Raw genomic sequence first — 23500 nt, forward strand, 5'->3', positions numbered from 1 at the left:
GGGTTATGCCGAAATGGCTAAAATGAAGAATCAGAAAGACTGAAATTTTAATAAGGAATGGGGAAATTTTATAATACCAAAGGCATTTCTAAAAGACAAAGTCGTGAAAGCGATTTGCCAGGAAGGATGACCCTATGGAGGCATCAGTCCTCTGTGTGAAAGCCACTTTTTGGGGGGGAGGGAGTGGAAGACTGTTCATGCCTCTTGGCCCACCCCAGATGTCACATACCCCACTGCAGTGCTGGATTTACATCTAAGCTAAACAAGCTATAGCTTAGGGCCCCACTCTTTTGGGGGGCCCCCAAAAAGGAAAAAAGGAAAAAAACCTGGATGTACATTTCCAAAATATAAGATAAAATAAAACCAACATACAGCAACAGTGTTTTGTGTTGTGTAGGGTCCTATGATGTAAGTAATGGGCCCCACCTGCTAGCCTGCCCCCTAAAATATCACCGGTTTGCTCATTTCTATATCTAGGGTGCCTACATTCTGCATGGACTGTTTGCATGGCAACATGTGCAAATGGTCTTAGATACCTACTAGGTCCATAAATTACCATATAGCATATATTCCATACAAAAAACAGCGGCAATTTGTTGTTGACAAAGGACAGCTGGACATATAAAGGGCTCCATTACCTTCAGTAGCTTATGGCCTCATCAAACCAGAATCCGGCCCTGCCCCACTGCCTTGACCCTGGGGTTCCTGCGCTGTCCTGGTCCAACCCCTCTTACCCTTGCATATTTGGCAAAAGTCTGATGGAGAGTCAGATATCCTTGTGTTGAGATGAGGAACCCTAAACAATTTGGGAAGGGGGGCTAATGATTCACCAGAAAACATTGACTGGTATGGAACCAAGGGACATGTAAAGCTGGAGGATTTAATTTTTCAGTTATAAAATACCAATTAGCCCTCCAAAAATAGATTCTGCTATTTTGTTTGCATTTTTTTGCCCTTGTGCATACACACACACACACACACACACACACACACACACACACAAAATTAGGCTCTCAGGACTTTACCAAACTTAGTGACACTGGCATGTAATTATTCAGCAGTGGCAGATACTGTGACCACCCTATTTGGGTTCAGTTCTGAAATTACTAATCTTGTTTTTGCCTGTGTATAGTCTTAACTATGGATACCAGGGAGCGCCACTAGACTTGGCTGAATTTTTAAAGTATCATACAACACAATAATTCATTATAAAGTTGATTAGGGTGTAATGCCCTGACTCCCAGCCCAAACACATTGCGAAGCTCATGACATATAGTTCTCATATTCCTTAAAAAATTTTTTTAAAAGCTAACTGGTGAGATTAAATAATGTAATGCTAAACTGCAGACCTATTAGGGTTCTACAGAGTTCAGGTTTGACATGAGTTTGTTTCTCATTGTGACAAATAACATTTCAGTCCTGCGTTTTCATTCCAATAATCGAGTTTGGTAAAGAGGATGTGGAAGATTGTCTGACTTCTTGTTTTTCTTTTGGAGAATCTGCAAGGACAAACTTCAAGTCCACAGTGCTCTTTTTTGAATCTATATTCCAGGCACATTTGGAATATTGTGTCATCTCATCTCAAAACGAATGTCCTAGAGATGGAAAATGAGCAGAAAAGAGCACGCAACATGTTCATGTTTTAGGGTGGCCCCAATTGCAGGTCACCATGTTTGTGATTTCAAGAACAAAAAGGGTTATGTGGGTTATTGTTTCCTTTGTTCATTTTCTTTCTTTATAGCCATTCAGAGATTGTGAATAACTAGTCACTAACTCGTAAATCTAACTCATAGTCTAAACCACAGAGCCTAGGGCTTGCCGATCAGAAGGTAGGCAGTTCGAATCCCTGCGACGGGGTGAGCTCCCATTGCTCAGTCCCTGCTCCTGCCAACCTAGCAGTTTGAAAGCATGTCAAAGTGCAAGTAGATAAATAGGTACCGCTCCGGTGGGAAGGTAAACGATGTTTCCGTGTGCTGCTCTGGTTCGCCAGAAGCGGCTTTGTCATGCTGGCCACATGACCCGGAAGCTGTATGCCGGCTCCCTTGGCCAGTAAAGCGAGATGAGTGCCACAACCCCAGAATCGTCCGTGATTGGACTTAACAGTCAGGGGTCCCTTTACCTTTACCTTTAACTCATGGATGCAATGCACATTGATCACAAACTGCTTAACAGTTCTACTTAAAAAAAAAAACAGGAAGAAAGAGAGAGAGCTTTTCTGATAGTAAAAATGTAGCATAGCTCACTTGGGCCATAGCAAACGTGGTTTCTCTCTAGAACAATCTGGCTCTTTGTTACATTGTGTATTGATTGGCTTGTTTTGCTGTGGATTCAATCTGTGTTTAGAGGTTTGGAAATGAAATAATCTGCATTTCCTTCCATATGTGCCATAAGTGGTTTTGAGGAAAATTTGCATAGATATTTTCTGAGATCAGTGTGTTTATCTTAAAGCATCGTTTCTTTGTGTACAGTACTAAAGTTTTGCATGACATTCTCATCATGGCCTTCAGTTTTACTTGGAGACTGGTGTCTGGAAAACATTGAGCTTCACGGGCCACATTAAACCATATCTGAATACAAATGATGGTTTAATGTAAATTCGTAGCATACTGATAATTCATGCTGCTCAAAAATTCTCACTCCACTCTGCCTCTCCCGCGTTTTCGCTGTGCCACCGATGAAACAAGCCAGATTTGGCCTGTTGTGTTGTCTGAATTTGGGTTTGTGGCTTTTTTCACTTCCGGTCTTGTTCTTAGTTTTCCACTTATCATTTGTTTGGAGAGAAACAAGCCATGATCCTGGCTTTACACATGACAAGCCGGACTCTGGCTTATTTTGCTGCAGTGTGAACTCTTTAGCAGCCTGTCCCAGCACAGTCACATTCAACCATAGGTTTGTTTTCAACGATGGTTTAAAGTGGCATGTGATACATGCCATCAATAGCTAGTTATATGGCCAATATGTGGTGAAACAAAGGAGCAGAGAAGTCCCGCCAAGGTCTCAAAGCTAGGCAAAGCAAATTCTGAAGGGTGAAGTCAGTGTGGTGGTAATGCTAATTTAAAATTATTTTGTAAACTCACAGGCTCAATTAATTTCATATCACTAAAAGTGCTTTAAAAAATATTTCAGTATTGTAAATTTGGAAGTTTAAGGATGAGTCTGTGTAACTGCTTTTGTAGTTCATGAGGACATAAGAGGAGTCCAGCTGAATCAGGCCAGAGGTCCGTCTAATCTGGCAATAATAATAATAATAATAATAATAATAATAATAATAATAATAATAATAATAATTTATTATTTATACCCCGTCCATCTGGCTGGGTTTCCCCAGCCACTCTGGGCGGCTTCCAACCGAATATTAAAAACACGATATACTATCAAACATTGAAAACTTCCCTAAACAAGGCTGCCTTCAGATTTCTTCTAAAAGTCAGATAGTTGTTTATTTCCTTGACATCTGATGGGAGGGCGTTCCACGGGGCACCAAGGAACCTGGGAAATGAAGTTCTCCATGGCACCCGAATCCATTTAGGGGAATTCAGTCAACTCAGAAATTTTATGTCCAGGGCATTTTGTATCTCAGATATGGATGAGCACATATTTCAGGTACAATGACCCTCTGGGATATCATGGATCTAGGGCTGCCTTTCTCAACCTTTGACTTTCCAGATGTTGCTGGACTACAACTCCCATCATCCCTTACCACTGGGCCCGCTAGCTAGGGATAATGGGAGTTGTAGTCGAACCACATCTGGGGGCCCATGGTTGAGAAAGCTGAACTAAAGTATCCTAAGTCTGTACTAAAAACCTAGACACTTTGGTATGTACGGTAGCAGCAGGGGTGCGGCCATTAAAGCATTCAGGGGGCCAGAGAGAGATGGGGACACTGGCTTGCAATGTAATAGAACTGAAAGAACAACATTGTAAAATGAGGTGGTTGTTAAAAGCAGGACAAATTTGTATTTCAAACTAGGTATTTTCAGATTTCAGCAATGTAACTAGTGTAAGCAAGTCGGTAAAGGGTGAAGGGGCCCCTGACCATCAGGTCCAGTCGTGTCTGACTCTGGGGTTGCGGCGCTCATCTCGCTCTATAGGCCGAGGGAGCCAGCGTTTGTCCGCAGACAGCTTCCAGATCATGTGGCCAGCATGACAAAGCTGCTTCTGGCGAAACAGAGCAGTGCACGGAAACGCCGTTTACCTTCCCGACAGAGCGGTCCCTATTTATCTACTTGCACTTTGACGTGCTTTCGAACTGCTAGGTGGGCAGGAGCTGGGACCGAGCAACGGGAGCTCACCCCGTTGCAGGGATTCGAACCGCTGACCTTCTGATCAACAAGCCCTAGACTCTGTGGTTTACTTAGGACCAAAGGGGTCAAATAAGCCAAAACATAGAAACAGAATGTTTTGTACATGAGGATTATAGTTTAAGTATGTTGTGACATTGCGTATCTACCCACCAAATGCCTTAACTTTTTCCTTTTAAAAGGAAATATGCTTTAAACACATTTCAAAAGTACTTTTCAACTCTGGGTTTTGGGGTGGAGGGATGAACAGCTTGTTGCGTGTGGAGACCCTTTATCCCAGGCCTAGAAATAAATTCAGACATGACTCATATTTTTGGTTTGGTTTTTGGCAGAATTTAGGCCACAACTTTATTGATTACAAATCAAGTGAGTGGTTGCATAGGCTCTGGTTCCAAAAGCTACCTAGGGTAGCACTGACTCAGGGCACACCATGAGTCAGCAGCCAGGTGCACACCTGAGACGGGGTTACCTGACTGGCGCACAACAGCCACACCCTGATTCCCCCACATGTGCCCAGAACATTGGATTAGGGCAACCCCGCTTGGGGGAATACCAAGCATCGGTCCAATGGATTCCTTTAAGAGGAATACCTGTGGATTGGGTGGTAAGGGATCATTCCACCCTATCAGCATGAACCAGAGCCTATCCGCCAACCTTACAAGTTGTGACGAATTGCTAACCAGCAGGCGAAACCCAAGTGGCAACAGCCAATCAACCAAGTGGGGGAAATTCCTGCCGTACTCCTGCAACAATGGCAGACGACACACGGCGGCATAGCAAGGTCAAGTGAAAGCCCTAAAACTAGGGAGCGGTGGGCGGGTGTTCCGATGCAATTCAACTGGAGAAGGAAGGTCTCTATGGCTGAGTGCAGCGTTTAAATACTGGTCCATCTGACTCTTTGACTGGCATGCCCTCAGCCCAATTGCATCCCATCAGATGGACCACCAATAGGGTGTTGTGGCTGCTCCAATTGTCCCGCCCCAACACCTAGACCTGGTCTGCTGGGACCCACCACAACCCTCTCTGCAGGGAGGACCCGGTTATCCATCTAATAATGAAGTGTCCGGAGCAGTGTGTCAAAAGGAGTTCAACAACTTTCTACTTGTTTCAAAAACCCTTTTTAATCTGTTCCAATAACCTGAAGGTGTACCTGTAGGTAACTTGTGTCCCACTTGGAATTACCAAGGCAAGGCTGCAGTATTAGTTACAGATAAGCAGAAGCAAGACCCCCCCCTTTTTTCTTCTTCCAGAGTTTACTGATATGTATGTGTCATGTCTTGGTGAACTTTTGTGTATGTGCGGGAGGGACAAGGGCAAAAATCTTCTGCCTTTAAAAAGTGGTAATTGGCCCTTTTAAAGGAGCCAGTCTGCAGAGCGGGGAGGCCCCCCGCCCAATCTCTCTTGGCAAGTGCTTTACTAAGAGAAGGGGGGCACAAACACCCCAAGATGCCTATGTTGTTATATATCAGCCACTTCCTTTTAAAGCAGCTGGAGGAGCTGCTTTAAAGGAGTCCCTTTCGGAACAATGCCCAGTGCGATTCCTCCATCTGTTTTTGCAGCCGCTTCCCTAAGACTTGAAGGTTGCGGATTGGGATATCACAGTCTAGGGTAAGGCATCTTTTTCTACCACTGCTATTTTGAAATATATTCCGGGTCCCTTGAAATAGTATCTTTTGCGTGCAGAAAAAGGAGTCCCGTGAAAAATTGGTTTTAGCTGTGCAATTAGTAGTGCCAGAAAAATTATTGGCCTCCCCAAATTTTATTTCCTAGGGAAGTATATATAGGCATTATGTGTTCAAAGGTTGCTTTTAAAAAAATGTGCTTTTTTTGTTCTTGCTTTTTGACCCCCCTGCATGTTAGCAGAGACTATAACCACATAATTAAAGGGAGGTTTAGTTCGATCCTGTATCCATCGAGCTGAATAAAACTGATGCTTTGCATAGTGTAAATGAATTTGGTTTGTGGTGTCATTTGCCTGGTCCTTGCCCAGGATTTGATGGGACAGTGGTGTTCTCATATACAGCTGACTTTTGAAAAGGATCAGAGAATGGGATATATCCTAAAGCAGCCTCTGCTCCTTGGTGCTGCTGTCTGCAGGTAATAGACATTGCAGTTCAAAACATATGCCAGGCACCCAGCTGGTGAAGGTTTTCCTAATGAATCAAATCCTGACTCTGTTGAGATCAAAACTTCCTTTTCTTTGCTTTGCTACAGCCAAGATTTTATCTGCACTGGTGATCTGCAAAAAAGAAAACTGTATCAACAGAAAAGAATGATCTTAAAAGGGGGGGGGGAGGTTTTGCCAGCAGAAAAATGAAATTGTTAAGTCTTCCTATTTCATTGAGTCCCGAGTTCATCTGCACATATTGGAAACAAGAATCAATAGCTCATCTTTACAGGGTTTCTAAATTAATTCTTATACAGTACCATTCCATTGTTTCTATAAAATGTTTCCTCTGGAAACCTTGAACTTCTCTCTCTCTCTCTCTTTTCGCTGGTTTGGGAGAAACAAAACAGCAGCGTCAATATGTTTCCTTGACCCAGGTGTTCAGTAAATTGCTTAGAAAGAAGCAACTGTGTCATATTTTGTTGCCAACAAAGACTGGCAGCATTGTTCTCGATCCTGTAGTGCAGGTCTTTATTTCCTTTGTTCTAATGTTGGGCTTTCTCGTTTAATTCATTGCTGCAGAATTACTACTGCTGTTGAATACTCCTTAGCTTCAAACATACCGGGAGCCAATGTAGGTCTTTCAGAACCGGTGTTATATGGTCTTGGCGGCTACTCCCAGTCACCAGTCTAGCTGACGCATTCTGGATTAGTTGTAGTTTCCAGGTCACCTTCAATGGTAGCCCTACATAGAGCACATTGCAGTAGTCCAAGTGGGAGATAACCAGAACATGCACCACTCTGGGAAGACAGTCTATGGGCAGGCAGGGTCTCAGCCTGCGTACCAGATGGAGCTGGTAGACAGTTGCCCTGGACACAGAATAAACCTGCACCTCCATGGACAGCTGTGAGTCCAAAATGACTCCCAGGCTGCGCACCTGGTCCTTCAGGAGCAGTTACCGCATTCAGGACCAGGGAGTCCTCCACACCTGCCCGCCCCCAAAACAGTACTTCTGTCTTGTCATAATTTTAGGCACCTTTCTGAGTGAAGTGCTGGCCCCATAATTTTAATTTTTAATAATAAGACTTAGCTTAGCATTATGTGCAAACCAAGTACCCTGGCTTAAAACAAACAATGCTTAGTTAAACGAGCCATCTTGTTAAACGAACCCATGGTTTGAAGCTGGCCTGTTTAGCAACAGTTTGTTTTAAACCAGGATATCCAATTTGTACTTTTCAACAACAACTCAGTACTTGTCCTGAGTGGAATGGAAGGAGGGTTGGGGTTTCCGAGCCTGATGCTCATCCACATGCCGTTGTGTGCACAGACCTTTTAAACTGTTGCTTGAAGTAATAGCAGGAATGGATCTGTCTTTAATGGCAGAATAACACTCTAGCAGAGGGGTTTCCAAACTGTGATCCATGGACCTCCAGTGGTCTGTGAGCTTCATTCAGATCATCCACAGTGTGTTTGTGGACTTGTAGATGAAGACAGGTGAAGGCCCATCCACCACATTAAGCATTCATACTGATTTTTAATTGTATTTTTATTGCTTCTTTTGTAATGTATTTTATTGTATTACAACTGGGATTCTATGGAGTTCAAACTTCAGTTCGATGACAGAGAATATACAAGAAATAAAAGAAGCAATTAAAATGCAATTAAAAATTATATAGCATCTAGCACAGCACATTGCAAAAACCATTAAGTGGTCTTCCCAAGACCCTTGACAGTTTTCAAGTGGTTCATGGGGGGAAAGTTTGGGATCTGCCTCTCTAGCATCTTGGGTAATTGTGGACATAAGGCATAAACACTTGATATTACAAGAGAGTATTTTCAGTTCTATTTACCTAACCAACAAGGTTGTTTGTGTTCCTGGTTAATTGTTTTTCGTCGTGAGGTCTTATGGGGTTGGTCTTTTATAAGGAAGGATTACATATTATGCTACATGGAAGCTCTCCAAGCTCTGTAAATAGGAACAGGATGTCAACTTTGCTGCCCTATGGAGCCTTATTTCAGAGGCATAGGAATACTGGATGAGAAGGAACTTGGAGAGGAAGGAGAGTCTAATTTTGTTACTTGATGTGACTTCAGATTTTTAAATTGCCTAGAAGGCACCAGTCTTTAAGGGAACCACATTGTGAGTTGTTCATGAGAGCCCCACATTTTCACTTTCAGGGAACTATTCCTTTCTTATTCAGTACTGTATTTGAATATTCAGTATTGAATACTTTGTGCAATTTAGCTGAAATGTCTTAATCAGTGAAACATTAACAGATTGGTGAGAGAGTTCATTTCTTCATGGAAACTTTTGTTAGATTAGTTGTGAGTTGAACTATCAAAAAATAATAGTCTACGGCTAGACCTGGTGTTCATATGAGTTTGCAGCAATAGGTGAAACCCTCACTTCTTCCTGTTGATTCCTTCACCTCCTGCAGCCCTAAATGAATTGTGGTGCTGCAGCAATCAACTTCATAGAAACATTTCCTTTATAAAAAAAAACCCAATGTAAAGGTAAAGGACCGCTGGACGGTTAAGTCCAGTCAAAGGCGACTATGGGGTTGCAGCGCTCATCTCGCTTTTCAGGCTGAGGGAGCCGGTGTTTGTCCACAGACAGCTTTCCAGGTCATGTGGCCAGCATGACTAAACTGCTTCTGGCACAATGGGACACCGTGACAGAAACCAGAGAGCATGGAAATGCTGTTTACCTTCCTGCCGCAGTGGTACCTATTTATCTACTTGCACTGGTGTGCTTTCGAACTGCTAGGTTGGCAGGAGCTGGGACAGAGCAACAGGAGCTCACCCTGTCATGGGGATTCAAAACACCAACATTCCGATCAGCAAGCCCAAGACGCTCAGCGGTTTAGACCACAGCGCCACCCACATCGCTAAATGCACTACCCAATGTACTACCTCAAGGACTGCCTCGCCCCATATGAAACAAACAGGACACTGTGACCATCATCTGAGGTTCTTCTTGCCTCCTCTGCAAGATGTCTGGAGGGGGGCAGCATGGGATTTTCGGTGGTGGCTCCCCACTTGTGGGATGCTCTCTCTGGGGTGGCCTTTTTTACATATATTTAAGCGCCAGATTAAAACATTCCTATTCCTCCATGTCTTTGGCTAATTAGCCAATCTATGGCCTTCTAAACCGTGAGGGGGTTATTGTTTTTGTTTGTTACTATGTTGTGTATTTTTGTGTTTTTATATTGTAAACTGCCCTGCGGGCATCAGATGAAGGGTAGTATAGACATTTAATAAATAACAATAATGGAAACTGGATAACAATACAATGCCTCACTGTAGGGCTGTCATATACTACTTTGATTCCTCCATGTGAAACCAGTCAAAATGGGTATAATAAATTATACTACCTGGTCTAAACCAGGCCATCTCAGCCGCCACCCTCTACCCTGAAAAATGAGCGCAATAAAGGTGATCTGCATTGGCATCCGCAGGATGATTTCTTAAAAGTTTACAAGCTTAGCAAGGGGAAATGACATGATTTTTTTTAGTATGAGAAAAGGCATGAGTTAGAAAAATCACTTCTCCAGCAGGAAAGACGAAGAAGACGAAGAAGACGAAGAAGACGAAGAAGACGAAGAAGACGAAGAAGACGAAGAAGACGAAGAAGACGAAGAAGACGAAGAAGACGAAGAAGAAGAAGAAGAAGAAGAAGAAGAAGAAGAAGAAGAAGAAGAAGACTTTAAAATGTGAACTGGGAAGTTCCTCCCCAGATAATGGATGAGCCATTTAGCTTTTCCTTTGGATAATTGGCCTGATCCGTTTTCCTCAATGTCAGTTACTGCCATGAATTCATGCATTGGCTGACACACTGAACAACAGGTGCAGGGGAGTTTCTCACAAAATGGTCAGAATAAGGCTTTGTTTGTTTGTTTGTTTTTAAGTGAGAGCTGGGAATCTAGAATTTTGTCTCTTTGAGGGAGGGGGCTCCGCCTTCCCTATGCCACCCCCGATGCCCATGGTAGCATTATGGCTAATAGAAACCACATTCTCCATATTGCCAAGAGGTTCTGGCATGTTTAAAGCTCATATACAGTAGATCCCTGTGCACCAATGATGTCATCACCACTCCGGGATCTCTTTCTAATTAATTCAAATTCCCTATTTCTATGCAAATTAACTGCAGGTTGGAGCTCTGGTTCAATTTTTAAAAGCAATTGCTAATTAGAAATTTGGAAGTTCTGTCCATCGCTGGTTCCTGCGGTCCCTTTTGACGTGGTAAAATCGCCACGAGAGGATTTTGCTGCTGATAGTTTTATGTGATGAATATTTCTTTTTAATGTGTCCCTGGGTTGTGATAAAGCAGGCTCCCTGATGTAGGAAGTGCCAGGGCGAGAATTCAGAGGAGAAGACGAAAAAAGACCCACTAACAGAATATTGGGATTACTTACCCATTTTAATTTTCGCATTATAACCAGGCAGTAAGTAGAACAATTTTGATTTCAGTTCTTAAACCTTCAATTTTGATACTGAAGTTGTTGATGCTTGGGCAGCTTTTTCCAGGTTTCAGGGCAGCCATCTGGTTCAAAGACTCTAATTCAACTGGCAATATAGAGAGAATTCTCAATCCTACTCCAGCACCCCAGGAATTTTGTGGAGAGTTCCTTACATCCTCCACAGTACACCATGATGCCATTAGGGATGTTCATGTGCAATGTCCAACAAGTGTCTTCTTCTTCTTCTTCTTCTTCTTCTTCTTCTTCTTCTTCTTCTTCTTCTTCTTCTTCTTCTTCTTCTTCTTCTTCTTCTTCTTCTTCTTCTTCTATCCCTTGTAGCTGAGTAAGATTGTCTTCCATAAACACGGTTTTATCAATGGATCTTTAAGTGACTGTGAAGGCCAATTCTGGATCCACACGTCCTTCCACAGTTGGTTTCCGGGCGGGAGTTGATCATGGTGTGGATTTGCCAAGCGTGTCTTCCTCTTAGCATGTTTCTCCCTTGCATCCTGAGTTTGAGTGTCTTCAAAGCCCATGACACCTTTGGTAAAGGCTGTTCTCCAACTGGAGCGCTCGCAGGCCAGTGTTTCCTAGTTGTCAGTGTTTATGCTACATTTTTTTAGATTTGCCATGAGACAGCCTTTAAACCTCTCTTGTTGACCACCAGCATTATGCTTTGTATGGTTTGTGTAGCTGTGCACACAGTAGCTGAGCTGCACAAAGCAAGAGGTTTACACCCTTTCACACAAACACATGCACATGTGTAGACATAGTTTCTACCCATGTTCAGTGTAATGTGTGAGCAAGTCTAATGTTGCACAAACTATGGCCTAGTTCCCACTAAGGCCCCATATGCATTATACATTTAAAACAGCACCTTCCCACTTTAAAGAGTCATGACCTCCTGGGACTCTGGTTTGTTAAAGGTGCCCCCCCAGCTCCATCCCATTTTACTTTGAAAAAAAGATGGTTAAAACCCTCTTGTTTCAAGTTCATTGGGCTTTGGGTACTGGCTGAATGTCCCTGGAACTAGTTTTGCCATTTGATAAGGTGACGGACTGACTGCTCTTTTCTGCTTTGTATAGTGATGGTTTGTTTTGTGTTGTTGTTGTCCCCCCCCCCAAAAAAAAATGTTTACAAAAGTGCATTCCATTTTTAAAAAATTGGTGTGCTGCTTGGAGTTGTGGGTTGTTGTTGTTGTTTGCCGGAAAGCAGCTTACAAAGTTTAACAAGGAATTGAATAAATAAAATCGCATTCCCTCTTAATCATTTCCCTGCTCTCAGACTTAAAAACCTCCCCAGCACTTTCCATGAAGATGAGGTGCTCCAACCCACTGATCATTTTGGCCATCCTTTTCTTTCTCCCTTTTCCTATGATATCCTTTTTAAGAGGGACGACCAAAACTATGTACAGCATTCTGAATGTGGCTGCGTCACAAGAGCTTGTATAACGGGCCTTATGATATTGGAAGTTTTGTTTTTGATTCCTTCTGTAATAATTCCCAACACGGAGAATGTCTCACATCTCAGAATGCAAAGGCGCAATGACATTTAAGCTTGCCTTTCGTTTTCCATTCCCAAAATGGCAGTATGGCTCCAAAGACCATTTGTCGCCCAACAGCCTCTGCACATGCAGCCTGGTCTTGAAGTTGTTATCTACAAACATAGCATTGCTTTTCCTTTAAAGGAGAAAGTTGCAGCATCCCAAAGATGCTTCCATTCTAAATGGAATCTTAATGACCAACTATTTCAACCATCCAATATTTGTAAAGATGCAGGAGGGGGGTGGCAGAATGTGTTTTGAATCAGAATAGCTACAATCCATTCAAAACAAATCCCCTGCTGTTAGATTATCCTATTTTTCAGGGTCTCCCATTGTTGTCAAATGTCAACGTGGACACGCTTGAGGAAGGAAAGATTAGGCATAGGTTCCCTGCCATTGATTCTGATCTAGAACTTTGTCACATCCTGAACAGCCCTACTGTGATACAACAAGAAAGTGCTCTTTTTTCGTGGCGCTTCCTGTCTTGCAGATCTCCCAGTTTGAAGTCTGCACCCCAGGAGGGAAGATCTCTACTCCATGTACATAAACAACAACCCCCAAACACTCAGCAGCCTCAAGTTTCCCCTTTGCTAGATTGCAGATGTTCAGAATGAGGGCAAGTTGTCTAGTGAAGCTGAGGTCTGTGCCAATCCCAGTGCCTGCACGTTCAGCTGCTTTCACAGTAGGGAGGGGGAGGCAAAAGTACCTCCTGTTCCCTGTGCTTCCACCAGTGGCATAGCATGGGTTGCCAGTGCCCAGAGCTACATGGAGTGGGCTTGGGAGGGAGGGCAACTGACAGAGTACTCATACACATTCAACTGCCTTATGGCGTATACATCACCCAAGAGATTGTGGCCCCAGAGATAAGAAGAGTCATTCCGTTGTCTGGAGAGGTCACTTCCAGGTTCACATGGAGAAGCCGTTTTCAATGGAGCCCAGCAATGGAAGCATACAGCTGTATTGAGGCAGCGTCAGGAGTTGACATTTTGTGCTCCTAACAATTTTGTGCCTGGGGCAACAGCCCCCGTGGCCTCCACCACAATACACCACTGGCTTCCACACTGGGCCCAGAACCTACTTGGAACCAGCATGTTGTGTTCATAATAGAATTGTTTGCATTAGTTGCATAACATACTTTCATAATGCAATTTCTGCACATTATTTAGTTTTCACAAGTTCAGATCCTGATTTGTTCATAATAACCTCATTGGGTTTGTTTCTCCCAGATCCAGCATCTACCTCCCTCCCCCCCAAAAATGAACAGAAGCAATTCATTCTAGCTGAAGCTGCAGCAGGAGAGAAGAAGAAAGAGGTTGGGAGAGGTTTGATGCATGCTTTGAACTCACAGGATTGCTGGCAGAACGTGGAATGTTCGCCAAATGCAACTTCAATAAACCCCAACTAGTGTGACCAAAGGTCAGGGATAATGTGAGTTATAGCCCACCACAGCTGAATGGTGCTGTGTTGGTTACTCAGTTAAGCAAGAAACCCACTGGGTTGCACTAAACAAAGCCATTGCCCAAGTAGAACAACTTCCAATCATTCAATGGAGCTTTCTCTCCTTTTCCTCTCCCTGAAAGCCCCTACTCCAGATTTGCACTGGGGTTCCCTCAACACACCAGAGCAGATTTTTTTTGGTTGTTTTTTTTCTGTTTTGGGGGAAGAGAAAGTCTTAAGTTCTACCACACAAGCAGAAGTTGCTCCACTTGTGCAAATGTTGATTTCAGCCCATTGCCATTCATAGATGCAACTATATTTGGAAATTCAATGGGGGAAATTTGGGAAGGAGGCCATTTCTTTAGCTCAAGTCACAGATGTAGCCCCTTTTACAGTTTTCTGCTTGTTTGCGCCTTCTTAACTTTCAGGCACCCTGGCCACCAAGTATTTAGTAGCTATGTGCTGCAAAATGGCAAATGGGTGGATGGTGGTGGGGTTAATGTTTCATTGCAGAATGCAGTAACAGCACATTTGCTTTGGCTATTAAAGAGATGTTCCCCGACTGCGAGAAGCTAAATGTGTGTACTTTTCAAAATGTACACTTTTGAATATTATGTGCTGCTCTCATAAAACCTGGAGGAATGCTCTGCAAGAGTTGGCAAATGATGCTTTGAGATCATTTGTCACCACGATCCTCCAACAGCTTTCCGCAGAAAAACAAAAACAAAAGAAGGAACAATGGCAGAAAACCAAACACAATGCTGCAAATTGTGTACTTATAGGGGGTTCCAAAGCATTAGCGTGTGCCTTTGCAGGGGCAACACATTTGGGCTTCTTGATTGTGTGTGTGTGTGTGTGTGTGGATTTATACGAATGTAAGAAGAGAAGGACAGGTCAAAAGCCAATTTTCCAGGGATATGGCCTTAGTTTTTGTCTAGGGAAGCAAAGGCTGACATTGGAGTGACTTTGGAAGGTGGTTGATGTTTGCAGAGGAATAATAGGTAGGGTGGGGTGTATGAAAATGAGGCCAGGACTCCCAGTTGTGGAGAAGAGGGAATGTCAGCTGGTGCAGTTTGTTACATATGCCACACTTGATGAAATCCACCTTTCTTCTCAGATTTTAATGGCATTGGAAGGCCATAAGAGAGGCCCTATTACCACCACCTACTGGCTGTGATATTATTACATCACAGTCACAGTGGTTCATAAAGCTTAGTTTGCATCTTGCAGAGACTTCCATAAAATCATTATCACTAGACCTCAAACTGCTGAAATTCCCTCTTCTACAGAACTGTTAAAGATCCAGGAGCCTTATTCAGTTTTTGCATTGACGGCTCTATAAAAAAGGGACGGGACCCCTGGATGGTAAAGTCCAGTCAAAGGCGACTATGGGGTTGCGGCGCGCTCATCTTGCTTTCAGGCCAAGGGAGCTGGCATTTGTCCACAGCTAGCTTTCTGGGTCATGTGACCAGCATGACTAAACCACTTCTGGCGCAACAGAACATTGTGACAGAAACCAGAGTGCATGGAGACACAGTTTATCTTCCTGCCACAGTGGTACCTATTTATCTACTTGCAGTGGAGTGCTTTTGAACTGCTAGGTTGGCAGGAGCTGGGACAGAGCAACAGGAGCTCACCCCGTCATGGGGATTCAAACTGCTGACCTTCTGATCAGCAAGCTCAAGAGGCTCAGTGGTTTAGACCACAGCGCCACCCTCGTCCCATGACCACTCTATAAGAGCACATCACCTGTACATTGTGGGTGTGTCTGTGTGTATTTAAAAAAATACCACTGGATACATGTTCTGTATGGAAAGAGACGCAAATAGCTCTGGGTAACCACATCCAAATATTGAAGACTACTGTGCTGGTAGTGGAAGTATTTTCCCTTGTGGCGAACCAGAGCATACTGGTGTGTCATGAGGCGTAGTGACCTGTATTGGAGGAAAATGTAGAAATTTTTCAGATTATTTGACCTGATATCCTGTGCCTGTTTAGTGGGTTGTATTTGTGGATTGAACCCTGTTGTGTAAAAACAGTTTGACGTGTTTTTACATGTTTCACACCCTGGGGAATAAAATAACAGCGTGAAGAGGTTTTTCCGCTCTTTAAAAATTAAATCTCATTCTGAATATAGACTGAGCTGGATTAGTCTGTTGCGAAGCATTTTTTCATTATAGATATATATATTGTAATCCTGTAAGAAGATAGGCCTGAAAATGGCGCAGCCTGGAACTGTAAAACAGTTGGGGCTAATCCCCTCTAATTCACGAGAGTTCTTCTTCTGCTGTCTTGTTTTTAAGCTGAAAGAAAAATGTGCTGGACACAGTTTTCATTTAGCTTGCTTGTCTTCAGAGAGAGTGCCACTTAAACAACTTTTTAGCCCAAAGCATTAGTAAGAAAATGTGGGAGGCAGAATATTGAGCTAATATATCCACTGTATCTCATAAGTCTTATGGAATTAGTGGAGGAGAAACATTTCTGTGGTTCTTTCACCCTTTATGTCTAATTTCCTGTAACAGGGACGTCCAACTCCCAAAAGACTGCGATCTACTCCTGGAAAAATAAACTGGCAGTGATCTACCCGTTTTTGGGGGGGGGTTGTTGAGGGGTTTTTTTTAGGGGAGCAGGTTGACCACAATCGTCCGGGGATCGACCTGTCGATCACGGTCGACTGGTTGGACACCCCTGTCCTATAACATATGTTTATACTTCCTTATGAGCATTCTTGGGAATAATTAGTTACCCCCTTACACACTTTCCTTTCATATTCACCAAGTCAGAATGATCTGCTAGATGCTTGCATACCCTCCAACATTTCTCTGATGAAAATAAGGATGTCCTTCATCATCATCATCATCATCATCATCATCATCACCATCATTTTATTGTTTACACCCCACCCATCTGACTGGGTTGCCCCAGCCACTCTGAGCAGCTTCCAACATATATAAAAACATACATTAAACATAAAAAATACAGGGCTGCCTTCATATGTCTTCTAAAGGTTCTATAGTTACTTATCTCCTTGGTTCGGGGGTTGAATAACTCCTTACCCTCCAATATTTCTCTAGTGAAAATAGGGATGTACTAAGGACTTGCTGGGATCAAATCTGAAACCGGGATGGCTTTCATAAATCTGGGACTGTCCCTGGAAAATAGGGACACTTGGAGGGTCTGCACTTGTGCTTTGTGCAACTTTGATTCATGGTTATGAATACAGATTGGAATTCTGGATTATATATCTTTTTGCATATTCTGCCTGGGCCTTTGTAAAATGTGATGGTCAGAGTGAGTTTGATTTCATTTTCAGCTGGATTGATCCTGGCCTTGAAGCTCAGCCTGCTGCCTTCAAAGCAATAGCACTGGCAAATTTAAATCCTCTCATTTCTCCTTGATATATTGGTTGGTGAACAGAAATTAATCAATTGGCCTGTGAAAGCCAATGGAAATGATGGTCTGTATGGCATTGTGTCTGGGGAAAGAACCTGCTCTATCATAACTCTCCCACACACCTGGGACAATTGTTGTTTAGTCGTTTAGTCGTGTCCGACTCTCCGTGACCCTATGGACCAGAGCACACCAGGCACTCCTGTCTTCCACTGCCTCCCGGAGTTTGGTCAAACTCATGTTGGTAGCTTCGAGAACACTGTCCAACCATCTCGTCCACTGTCATCCCCTCCTCCTTGTGCCCTCCATCTTTCCCAACATCAGGGTCTTTTCCAGGGAGCCTTCTCTTCTTATAAGGTGGCCAAAGTATTGGAGCCTCAGTTTCACGAGCTGTCTTTCCAGTGAGCACTCAGGGCTGATTTCCTTCAGAATGGATAGGTTTGATCTTCTTGCAGTCCATGGGACTCTCAAGAGTCTCCTCCAGCACCATAATTCAAAAGCATCAATTCTTCGGCGATCAGCCTTCTCTATGGTCCAGCTCTCACTTCCATGTATCACTACTGGGAATACCATAGCTTTAGCTATAAGGACCTTTGTTGGCAAGGTGATGTCTCTGCTTTTTAAGCTGCCGTCTAGGTTTGTCATTGCTTTTCTCCCAAGAAAACCACATTGTGTCTGGGAAGAGAACCTGCTCTATCATAACTCTCCCACACACCTGGGACAATAGCTGACTCCAATTGGGTACCAATGTGTAAATACCTGGTCCATATCCCCCCGCCCCCAGTTTTAATTTAGTAGTTCTGGTCTATCTCAAACTCTCTGGAGCAGTACCCAACAAACCTACTTTTTGCTTGTGTCGTAACTTAAATGTATAAAGACCTCTCTGCACTTGATCTTAGCCAAAAGGCCGAGAACCATCTCCATGTGGAGACAGCAGTATCAAATCAGTAGTGCATGTACTGCTAGCTTGTTCTCTTTGTGAAGATCTGTGTAACAAGGTTATTCCCCCTCTTCTGTTTTCTATACCAGCTCATTCATCCACTGCTACAGTATCTTTTCTTCTTGCAGACCAAGATAACCAGGTGACAAACACAGCCAAAAATTTAGTAAAGAATGCCCATTTGCAGGGGGAAGAAAAATGTATGAATTATGTGTTGTGCCCCATTCTAAGCCTGCCTTCTTCCTTGACCAGTGGCCATCTAATAAAAGAACCACTGTATCTCTCCTTGCTGTGACTCAACGATGTCTATACAAATATAGGAAAAGGTCTCATTCATCAAATCTGGAGGTACGGTGCAAGGGCTTGATATTCCCCAGAAGTTCTCAGTTCTAATCCCAAAGTGTGTCGGTTTCCTTTTGTCTCATCTTACCCAGTTTGGAGCTCTTAATGTGCTGGCTAACAGTTTTGAATCACCATTGGGCATTCTTAATACATTTTGAGGCTTAGCACCTGTGTTGCTCAGAGTTCCAGCCCAGCTGCTGCTTCTTTCTGTAAAAGGAAGAAGAAAAAAAGTGTGAAAATAATAGCGGATTTTGGCAAAGCCACTTAAGTGTTAAATTAAGCCTGGGACTTCATTAAAAATGCCAGACGAGTCACACTTTGCAAAATGTACTATACTGGAGGTTGGGGAGGGGAGGGAGGGAGGGAGGCTGAGTATGCCTAATGGAATATATGAAATTGTAGTTTTTAATGGGGAGCAAAGGGTAATACTTAACTAGCACCAGGCGGTTTGAGGTTTAATAGTTTCTCCAAAATCATGTTCAGAACTCAGATTGTGCAATCTCGTTTGGATAGTGCATTGTTCTCATTTGTAAATAGCTTTTTATATCGGCAAATAGCATCTTCAGAATTGCTTGGCACATGCAGGTGAAACTCAGAAAATTAGAATGTCGTCGAAAGGTGCATTTATTTGAGTAATGCAACTTAAAAGGTGAAACCGATATATGAGATAGATGCATGACATGCAAAGCAAGATATGTCAAGCCTTTATTTGTTGCAATTGTAATTATTTGTTGTTAGGCAGGTCAATTATAAATGGAATGTAATTAATGAAATGTTTATTTTTGTATTATTGTAACAATTTGTTTTATTACTGTGGAATTTCCAAAAGAAAGCATTTGTAAAAAGTAAAAGAAAAATAAAAAATAAAAAGTTGCATTACTGAAATAAATGCACGTTTCAACGATATTCTATTTTTCTGAGTTTCACCTGTATATGCTTTGGCAATCTCACCTGGCGTGGAACTCGGTGCATTTTGACTATGCACGATTTTGGTTTTAGGCATGCTGGAATGTACCCACCCCAGCCCACGTAAGTTGCAGGCTTATTGTAGTCAGAAGAAACTTCTTTAATCACATCATGGTCCATTTGCTACCAGGGAACACTGCAGGAAAACAGCAAGGCCCAGCGATTTGGGTAATAAGTGAGAAGGGATATGAACCATTAATGAATAAAATCAGTGTTCTCTAGGGCAGGGCGAGGCATCTGGTACCCTCCAAATATCATCGGAATAGAACTGGCACCACATCCCTGATTATTTGTTTCATATCCTGCCTTTCTCTCAGTGCAAGACCCAAAGTGGCTCACAGCATCAATTAAAATAAATACAACACACACACACACACACACACACACACACACACACACACACACACAGACTGACACTCAATATAATTGATTGGCTGTGCTGGCTGGAGCTGATTGGAATTGTCGTCCAACAACACCTAGAAGGGAACTACATTGCCTAGCCCGTTTTCTAAAGGCTTTGCTGTTTGGGGGCTTTTGTTTAAATGCAGGCTGTTTGGATTCTAGCTGGTTTGCAGTCTGCTCCAGACATAACCTAAATTTTACTCTTTATAGCTCTTATACCCACTCACCCAAATCTTGTTTTTGCCATGTAGGTTTTAAGATTGCATTCTAAGCAAAGCACACAACCTTAAAACATTTATGTGACATTGTGTGGCCTAAGTTGAGGTTGATGCTCCCTGTTTCTCTCTATTACTGCTTTTTTGTGGTAGCATGAAAACATAAGTAAGATCTGTGGTGCTTAGGAGGGACAGCATTGCAAAAGAAACTGGGTTTTGTGCAGAAATGCCCGTGCAGCTAGGCTCTGGGGGTTTTCTGTTTTCGAGTGCGGCATCCCTGCTGTGCTACAAATCAGTTATGAAACCTTGAAAAGCAGAATAAGACCAGGGAGGTGCAGGTCTTTTTTCCAAGGAAGAAGCGCAAAGCCTGGCAAGGCACGAATGGGTTGTGTGCAACTTTTCTGGATCTGGGCCAATGGCTGTGGTCAAAAGTCTCTGCAAAAAGAGCAAATGGGGCTCCGTCCATGTTCTTGCTTGGCAAAAGGTTGTCGCTCATTAAGATGAACTAGCAAATAGCTGTTGACCTTGTTGTTGGCAGTTCCAGGAAAACAAGTGAGAGATGCTGGCATTTCTAGTCAGGGTGCTTGTGCATTTGTATGTGTGATATAGCCTGCACCACTTGGGCATGCCATTTTAGGGGGTGAAATTTAATTTTTGCAAATTTACCAAGGGAGGGGTTTAAAAATATGTTTTTGGTTGTGAAAAAAATCATATCTGCTCCTGTTTTTTTTACGATAGGACAACATTTAGCTTGGTGGTTCTTCTTTCTGCTCCTTTTCCAGCTGCACCGTATTCTTTTTAAGGTGCAGCATACAGTATTCCAAGTGTGGTTGCAACATAATATTTGCATAGAGGCATTATGATGTCGGCAATCCATTGATGGTGAATTTGTTTCCTAATGTTTGGATGCTTGTGCTGTATGATTATGTTTTTATAGGGAACTCTTTAGAAAGCTACTTGAGATTCTGCTGCACAACATTTGCATGTTCAGACCCAGAAACCGTCCCCTAAATAAGTTCAGACATGACTGAAATTTTGGTTTGGTTTTTGGCAGAATTTAGGCCACAACTTTATTGATTACAGCAAGTGAGTGGTTCCATAGGCTCTGGTTTGACTAGCTCCCTGGACCCTGGGCACCAGCATAGGTCAGCCTAGGGTGAACACCTGGGCAGGTGGAAAGCCAGGAACAGGCTATGTCCACCACCCAGATATCCCCCTGGACTCTGGCACAGGCACAACCCCCTCACAGGGTTGACCAAACCATTGAGTCCCTGGATTCTTTTAATGGAATACCCTTTACATAGGGATGGTGAGAGCGTTCCCCCATCCCTGTCACCTGAACCAGAGCCTATATGCAACCTTACAAGTTGTGACAATTTGCTACACGGCAGGCAAAACCCAAATGGCACCAGCCAATCAGCCAAGTGGGGGAAATCCCTGCCATGTCTCTGTCCCAACGACAGATGACACATGAGGGCATAGCAAGGTCAAGCATAACAAGCCCTAACTATAGAGAGAGGTGGGCAGGTGTTCCGAATGCACACACCAAAAGAGGAAGCTCTGAGTCACGTGCATGCAAATATATAGGTCCCTCAATCCATTTGGACTGTGTCCCATTGGGCAGATTGAACCCAACATCGAGGGACCTACCAATCGGGTGTTGTGGCTGACTAATCTGACCCACCCACAACACAGGGTGTCGGTTTCCAGGTCTCACTGCAACATGTGCCCTCTTTGAGGGAGGACCCGATTACTCTGCAGCAAGAAATTCTTCTGTAACTGTACCGTATAGCATGCAATATAATTGCAGCGCTTCGGGTTCCTATAATGGGGAATTGGAGACAGATTGGTGTGTTGACATTGGCAGTGGGAAACCTAAATTTTTCTCCACTCAAGTTTTTGTTTTCTTTTGCAATAATTTAATATGCGGACCTTCAGGGTCATGTCAGAAACATATATATATATACTAAGCTTTGTTTTTGCCTTTTTCGGTAATTGCTCCTAGACATTCGATCACTTTAATGTTCCTGTTCGGAAAATAAAACCATGAGTGTAATGTGCAACTGAACCTTTTTTTAGCCATTAAGAAGGGAATGGGAGTCAGATCTGCTGTTCATATGAGCTTGTTTTGCCCTGGATTGTCAAGCCCTTTTAAAAGTTGTGATGTGGCCATCTTCAGAACAGTGGAATTCAAAGTTATGCTGTTACAATCATTACATTAGTGCAAGCCTTTCTACTTGCCAGATGGAACTCAGTAGTCTGTGAACCAGGGGGGCTAGTCTAGTCCCCTAAGGGTCCAAGAGCCCTCCTGCCACCTTCCCAAAGACCACCTGGCTTCGGGAAGGAGGCAGCACGGCTCCAGCATCCTTTGAGAGCCCTGTCACCTCCTTCCTAAAGCCCAGGAAGCTTCGGCCCAGCTTAGATTTGAGTGCATTACATATTAGTGTTCTTTGACAATCTTACTTCTTCAATAGGCTAAATGTATTTTTACACTGAGGATCTTTAAGGCCTGAATGTTGTCTGGCTCTGTGGCAAAGCAGCCCAAAGCTCAGGCTGGGAGCAGGGCAAGGCAAGTGTTGCTTCAGCAACAAACATACTGAGACTGAGCTCTACATAGTCCTGTCTGGACCATAAGGTGCTTCTTCAGCTAAAAGGGCCCAGTCTGCTTTGGTAGTCTCCTACTGAAGGGGAGCAAGTGAGTCTCTAATAATAATAATAATAATAATAATAATAATAATAATAATAATAAATTATTTATTATTTATACCCCCGCCCATCTGGCCAGGTTTCCCCAGCCACTCTGGGCGGCTTACAACAGAAAAATGAAATAAAATAATCTATTAAACATTAAAAGCCTCCCTAAACAGGGCTGCCTTCAGATGTCTTCTAAAAATCTGGTAGCTGTTTTTTTCTTTGACATCTGATGGGAGGGCGTTCCACAGGGCGGGCGCCGCCACCGAGAAGGCCCTCTGCCTGGTTCCCTGCAACTTGGCTTCTCGCAACGAGAGAACCACCAGAAGGCCCTCGGTACTGGACCTCAGTGTCCGGGCAGAACGAAGGGGGTGGAGATGCTCCTTCAGGTTTACTGGACCAAGGCCATTTAGGGCTTTAAAGGTCAGCACCAACACTTTGAACTGTGCTCGGAAACGTACTGGGAGCCAATGTAGCTCTTTCAAGACCGGTGTTATGTGGTCTCGGCGGCCGCTCCCAGACACCAGTTTAGCTGCCGCATTCTGGGTTAGTTGTAGTTTCCGGGTCACCTTCAATGGTAGCCCCACGTAGAGCGCATTGCAGTAGTCCAAGCGGGAGATAACCAGAGCATGCACCACTCTGGCGAGACAGTCCGCAGGCAGGTAGGGTCTCAGCCTGCGTACCAGATGGAGCTGATAGACAGCT

At 43.4% G+C, this 23500-nt stretch overlaps 1 protein-coding gene across 12 annotated transcripts in view; it reads left to right on the top strand.

The window, feature by feature from the left end:
• Positions 1-23500, top strand: part of PLCB4 (phospholipase C beta 4) — a 194869-nt gene that overhangs the window by 46701 nt on the left and 124668 nt on the right. For 2 of the 12 annotated variants that reach the window (XM_060272411.1, XM_060272409.1), the window contains exon 3: positions 13639-13724. The exons of 9 other annotated variants lie outside the window; for them this stretch is intronic. The gene's annotated coding sequence lies outside the window, so the exon portion shown is untranslated. Of the gene's footprint in view, positions 1-4367; positions 5910-13638; positions 13725-23500 lie in introns of those variants that run through there. One more of the 12 variants, XM_035110094.2, reaches the window with a different exon arrangement.

The sequence above is a fragment of the Zootoca vivipara genome, chromosome 3, assembly GCF_963506605.1.
Source record: "Zootoca vivipara chromosome 3, rZooViv1.1, whole genome shotgun sequence".
Lineage (NCBI taxonomy): Eukaryota > Metazoa > Chordata > Lepidosauria > Squamata > Lacertidae > Zootoca > Zootoca vivipara.